Below are 6,673 nucleotides of genomic sequence, written 5' to 3'. Positions count from 1 at the left end.
CAAGAACTTGAATCCCGTCTCCAGGGCCATGGGACATTTTTGAGGGGTCACACAGGTGTGGTGAGGAGAGTAGACAGGAGGGGCAGAGCCTGGAGAAGGCAAGGGGGCTGCTCCATGATCACAGCGTGGGGTGGGGGGCCTGGGGCCTGAGCTAGGGCTGGGGCCCAGGTAGAGAGAGGTGGCTTGGGAATTCGCATTGGCATGGAGTGAGCGATCTCGGCTCAGGCTCAGCACTGCCCAGTCGGCCGGCTCAGCTCTTACTGGGCTGTGTTGCCTGGTGGGTGGAGGGGTCGCTCCTGGGCAACTCTGGGGCTTCTTGGGCTCTTCCCTACCAGCAGAGATTCCTCACGCCTCCCTGGCCCCAGCCCCGATGCACCTGCTGCCTGTAGAAGATGTTTCTGGCCTGAGCCCGTGGGCAGGGTGGGCCTCTGGCTCCCACCTGACCTACCTCCTGTTGTTTTTAGGGCGAGCTGCTTTCCCAAGGCTTCCTTCTCCGCCCTGATCTTCCTACTTCTCCAGAGGGGCTTTCCCTCCAGGTTGCGTGCCCAGGTCGCGTGCCTAGTGCTTCATGCCAAAGGCGTCCCTGCCTTGGTGGGGCGAGTCTCGGAGCAGACATGAGCCCCACCTCAGGCCGCCTAGAGGGCCTGACCCACATGGACTGTGATGCCCAGGCAACTGCTGCACTTTGCCCTGATTTCTCTGCCGTGTCGTTTTGCCCATGTTGACCATCGAACACCTGCCATCTGCCCCAGACTTCCACCCCATTCCTCTCTTCGGTTTCTTTTTTCTTTTTCTTTTTTTTTTACTCTTTGGGTTCTGAGAGCCTCCTGCTCTCAGACACAAGGCTGCAGTGTGGGGGTGGGTCTCAGCCTTCACTCTTCACTGATTTCACCCCTAGACCCCAGCGTGGCCGAGCCCTGCCCTGTGCTGAGTGGTGCTGGGCTCTGCCAAGCCTGGCTCCCATCCTTGAGAGGCCCCTGGGCCTGTGTGGGTGGTGGCCACTGGCACAAACACACTGGTGCCCTTGCGATCCAGGCTGGGGGAAGGGGTAGACGAGGGGGCCAGATGCTGGTGTGGGCGGGGGGGACACACATACCCACTGCATCCCACCTCCACCGCTGCCCTCTGGACCTAGCCACTTGCCTCTTGTCTGGACATCAGTCACCTCACTGGGCTCCCTGCTTCCTTCCTCGCCTGTCCCCCGGTCCTCTTTCCACACAGCGGCCAGAGGGGTCCTTTAAAACTGCCTAGCAGATTGCGTTGCCTTTCTCCTTAAGACCTTGCAGTGGCTTCCTAGTCGACCAAGAATACAGTCTGGGGAGTTCCTGTTGTGGCGCAGTGGAAACAAATCTGACTAGTATCCATGAGGATGCAGGTTCGACCCCTGGCCTCACTCAGTGGGTCAGGGATCTGGTGTTGCTGTGAGCGGTGGTGTAGGTTGCAGACGTGGCTCAGATCTGGCATTACTGTGGCTGGGACTGTGGCCAACTGCTATAGCTCCAACTCAGCTCCTAGCCTGGGAAACTCCATATGCTGAGGGTGAGGCCCTAAAAAGCCAAAAAAAAAAAAAAAAAAAAAAATTGCAGTTGTCTCCTACCTCTCCTGCCTCATCTTGGGTGTCTCTTTCTCTCATGTTTCCAGCCACATGAGCACTTTTTAAAAAAAAGATGTATTGTATTTTATTTTTGGCCGCACCTGAGGCATGTGGAAGTTCCTGGGCCAGGGGTTGAACCCGCGCCACAGCAGCAACCAGAGCCACTGCAGTGACAGCGCTGGAGCCTTAACCTGCTGCACCGCCAGAGAACCCCCTCCACCTGAGCACATTCTGATTTCTCAGTCACCTCGAGCTGGTTCCTGTCGCAGAGCTTTTGTGTTAGCTGTCCCTCTGCTTGGAACACTCGGCTCCAGGGTCACCTCCCCTGGTCCCCCACTTGGAAAGGAGCCTCCCCTGGTCTTTCCAACATGTCACCTTTTGTGCTTACGGAGTTACCAGTATCTGGGTTCACAAGGTTTTCTGCCTCCACTCAGACTTCTTGAGGGTGGCTGCACTTCGTCGTGCTCGTTGCCATTCGTGCGCGTTGCCATGTTCTCAGCACGTGGGACGGGGCCTTTAAAGGACTCGGTTCATTCAGGGAACGTGAAGTGAGCATCACCTAGGGACCACGGGCTGCACTGGGTGCGGGGGCAGCCTGGGGTGCTGTCCTCTCTGAGCTACACTTTGGAGGATATTTGTTGGGTGAAAGGAGGCAGGGAGGCAGGCAGGTGTGTTAGTGAAAACCCCACCTGGTCAAGGTGCAGAGTGATGGGCTGACTCCTAATCAGGACAAGGGGTGAAGGGCATTCTGAAAATGAGCCGTCTACCGTCCCGACACTTTATAGTCATCGTGTCATTTTATTTTTTATTTTTATTTTTTATTTTTTGTCTTATGCCATTTCTTGGGCCACTCCCGCAGCATATGGAGGTTCCCAGGCTAGGGGTCCAATTGGAGCTATAGCCACCGGCCTACGCCAGAGCCACAGCAACTCGGGATCTGAGCCGTGTCTGTGACCTACACCACAGCTCATGGCAACGCCAGATCCTTAACCCACTGAGCAAGGGCAGGGATCGAAGCTGCAACCTCATGGTTCCTAGTCGGATTCGTTAACCACTGCACCACGAGGGGAACTCCAATCATGTCATTTTATCCTGTCGAGCCTGGGGGGTCCCCATTTTACAGAAACTTCTCACAGCCGGAAGCCGGCGACCTGATTCAGTCGATGTCAGAGCCTCTCCTTGGGGTCCCAGGATATGAGGCGCAAAGGAGTGACTGCAGGAGCCAGCCTCTGCCTCTTCCGGTCTGACCACCAGTTCAGCAGCCTCAGGACCCTCTAAGTCATGTGGTCTCAGCCTCGCCCTGCCCCGAAGCCGTTGCCACAGCTCCTTGCCTGGCCTCCCCGCTGAGGACTGGTCTCCCACTGCAAATCCGATCACGCCCCAAACCCCGTGTTCAGTCCACACCCCTGCCTGACCCACAAGGCCGTGCTTGCCCACTCCGGATTCCTCCCCTTCCTGGGGCCTCAGGTGGTGCTCCGGGCACCGCACGCCTCCCACCTCTGTGCCCTTTGCTCCCTGTGCTTGCCCTGCCAGCAGTGCTCTTCCTCTATCGCCACTGAAAGATTTACCCAAGTTAGGGGTTGTCCTCTTACAATTGTCAGGTTGTGGTGAAAGGGTTTCTGTGCTTCTATTCCTGCTCACAAGCAGGGTTTGTCTTTATTTATTTTTTTTAGAGCAACTGGTGCAGCATATGGAGGTTCCCAGGCTAGGGGTGGAATCGGAGCTACAACTGCCGGCCTACATCACAGCCATAGCAACTGGGTGGGTATCCGACCTGTGTCTGTGATCTACACCACAGCTCACGGCAACGCCGAGTCATTAACCCACGGAGCAGGGCCAGGGATCGAACCCGCAACCTCATGGATACTAGTCAGGTTTGTTTCTCCTGAGCCACGACGGGAACTCCCAGGGTTCGTCTTATTAATAGAATCAGACATCCATTAGGCTGTGGAGTGGATAATTCATTAGCTCTTTGGAACAAATGGGCATTATTTCTTCCATTTCGTAGATGAGGTAACGCGTGCAGAAAGGGTTGCTGATTTGCCCAAGGCCAAAGACTTGAACAGAGAAGACTTGAATCCAGCCCAAACCCAAACTCAGTTTACTTTGCTTGTTTGCACAGTCATCCAAGGAACATACGGTAAACAGTCTCTGAAGTGCCAGGTTCACTTTGTGCCAGGTTCCGCTTTGTGCTAAGCGGCCACAAACACTGGCGGCGGAGGACGCGTCCCAGCACTGTGCTCCTCTGCTGGCGTCTGCTTCCAGAAGGGGTCACGTCCCTGTCCACCCTCCCTTCCGCTCCCTGGAGAGGCCACACTGGAGCTGGGGACACACAGAAGACCTGCCATGGTCCCTGTTAGGCACCGTCGTTGGCGCTTCCCGGGCCACCGGCTTGTGGACCGCCCTTGGGACCCTGGGTCCGTTGCCCACTCGTTCTGCTCTGCCCCCCAAACGTGTCCCTCCACAAATCTGAGCCCTGGACCTCGCCAACCGCATCGGGGTCACCAAGAAATCATCAGATCAGGGCCAAGGAAAGAGCTCTGCCGTGGCTCACTCCAGATTACCTGTCCGGACAAGCCGATCTGCTGCCTGCCTAAGAGACGGCCACGTGATCGAGTCCTGAGCCTCCCGACCAGCCTTGGCCAAAGCTTCCCAGGTTTCCCATGTGCATACTGCGAGTGGCAGCCTTGTGCACCGGAGGCAGGGGAGGTCAGCCGGGGTCAGGTTTTCGTGAGCTTTGCCCCTGTCTGTCCGGCGCAGTGCCTGCAAGGGTCTCAGTGGGTGCCCGTGAAGGCTTGTAAATGTCGGAGTGGGTGATTTGTCAGGGATCCCATTTGGCTCTTCCTCCATTACTTGCTCCTCTTGTCCTAAACTGGAATGTCCTGGGCAGCCCCCTTTTTACTTTTTTTTTTTTTTTTTTTTTTTAGGGCCACACCCATGGCATATGGAAGATCCCAGGCTAGGGGTCGAATGGGAGCTGCAGCTGCCGACCTACCCAACAGCCACAGCAACGTGGGATCGGAGCCGCGTCTGCAACCTACACCACAGCCCACGGCAACGCCGGATCCTTCACCCACTGATCGAGGCCAGGGATCGAACCCGAATCCTCACGGTTCCTAGTTGGATTCGTTTCCACTGCACCACGATGGGAACTCCCCCTTTTTATGTTTATCTTGTCCGCTGCTACATCTTGGGTTGGGCCCATAAGGGCACATAGCTCCCAGTCTGTATTTGAACTGTGCCTTTCCGCTGGTCTGCAAGTCCTCATCCGTTCACTCCCCCGTCTCCGTACCCCCTCCATCCCTCCCTCCCTCCAAAAAAACCGTGTTCCCATTGTGACTCAGCGGTCATGAGCCTGACTGGCATCCGTGAGGATGTGGGTTCCATATCTGGCCCCTCTCAGTGGGTTAAGGATCGGGTGTTGCCGTGGCTGCGGCGTAGGCGAGGCTGCGGCTCTGATTCAACCCCTAGCCTGGGAACGTCCATACGCCACGGGTGCGGCCTTAAAAAAGAAAAGAATAGTCCTTGCCTGAATGGAACTTTCCTTCTTCGAGCAAACAGACACCAAATGCATAATCACACAAAAACATTTCTTTTTAAATATTTTTAAATTTTTATCTATTTATTTATTTATTTTGTCTTCGTCTTTTTAGGGCCACCCCTGAGGCATATGGAGGTCCCCAGGCTAGGGGTCCCATCATTGCTCTAGCCACCGGCCTACGCCACAGCCACAGCAACGCGGGATCCAAGCTGCGTCTGCGACCTACACCACAGCTCATGGTAATGCTGGATCCTTAACCCACCGAGTGAGGCCAGGGATTGACCCTGCAACCTCATGGTTCCTAGTTGGATTCGATTCCTCTGTACCATGACGGGAACTCCTAAAAACACTTCTTAAAAGTGCAATAAAGAAAAGCACTACTTTATTTTATGAGCATAAAACAAGTTCATCCTGTTTCATCCTGGGTGTGCGTCGGGGAGGGGGCATACTTCCTGACAGAAGTGACATTTAAGCCAAGAGAGGCACTGTCCTAGAAGCCAGGGAATGAGTGTATTTTAGGAAGAGTGGAGCTAAGGGCTTCAAATGCTGCAGGATTAGCTTCAGGGAGATCCTGGGGATGGCTGGGCATAAACCAGCCTGGCCTGGGTGCAGGAGCTGTTGAAAGGTGAGGCAGTAAAGGCAGGAAGGATGGCTGATGGGAGACTAAGGGGAGTTGGGCTGGGAGGCGGGAGGGGCGGTGTTAGCCAGAAAGACTGTGGCTCTGAGAGAATCTTTTTTTTTTCCCCTTTAAATGCGAGAGACTTAAGCACGTTAAATACTACCAGAAAGGGGTCAGTGGAGATACACAGAGATAAAGGTAGGGACGGAGGCTTCAGTCCATCACTCCTTTAGCATCCCAACATATTAGAACTATTATTGGGCACCTGCCATGTGCCAGGCACTTTGAAAAAGGGCAACAAGGAATTCCTGTTGTGGCTCAGCGGACACCAATCTGACTAGTATCCACGAGGATGCAGATTTGATCCCTGGCCTCCCTCAGTGGGTTAAGGATCTGGCATAGCTGTGGCTGTGGTGTAGGCCAGCTGTTGTAACTCTGATTTGATCACTAGCCTGGGAACTGGCCTATGCTGTGGGTGCAGCCCTAAAAAGACCAAAAAAAGAAAACAAAGGCTGATAAAGGGCTTGCTTCTATGGAACGTTTTTTTCTAGGGAGGAAGGCAAAAATAAGTCAACAAATAAACAAGATAATTTCAGCGAATGGTGAGTGTGGTGAGTAGGTATGGAGTTCAGGAAAGGGTGATGCAACCAGCCTCTGGGTGCTGTAGGGCTGGTGTGGCTGCCCGATGGCCTGGGGCAGCTGAGTTAGGAAGCCAGGATTCAGGGAGGAAGGGTGGGTGCGGGAAAGGCAATGGTGGGAGACGAAGAGAAAGGGGCGTTTGCCGGCAACAAGGAGGGCTAGTTCCAGAGGCCGCTGGGAGAAGGCACAGAGCGTCAGAGGGCGGATGACCTTGGGGCTGCCCTTGAGGTCATGACCGACAGGTCAACTGAGGAGTCCACATCTGATCCTGGTAGACCCT

The sequence above is a fragment of the Sus scrofa genome, chromosome 6 (assembly GCF_054392235.1).
Source record: "Sus scrofa isolate SSC_HxYL_T2T_F1_AM1 chromosome 6, Sscrofa_HxYL_maternal_Yorkshire_Landrace_v2.0, whole genome shotgun sequence".
Taxonomy (NCBI): Eukaryota; Metazoa; Chordata; class Mammalia; order Artiodactyla; family Suidae; genus Sus; species Sus scrofa.
Note: the sequence above shows the minus strand (reverse complement) of the source record.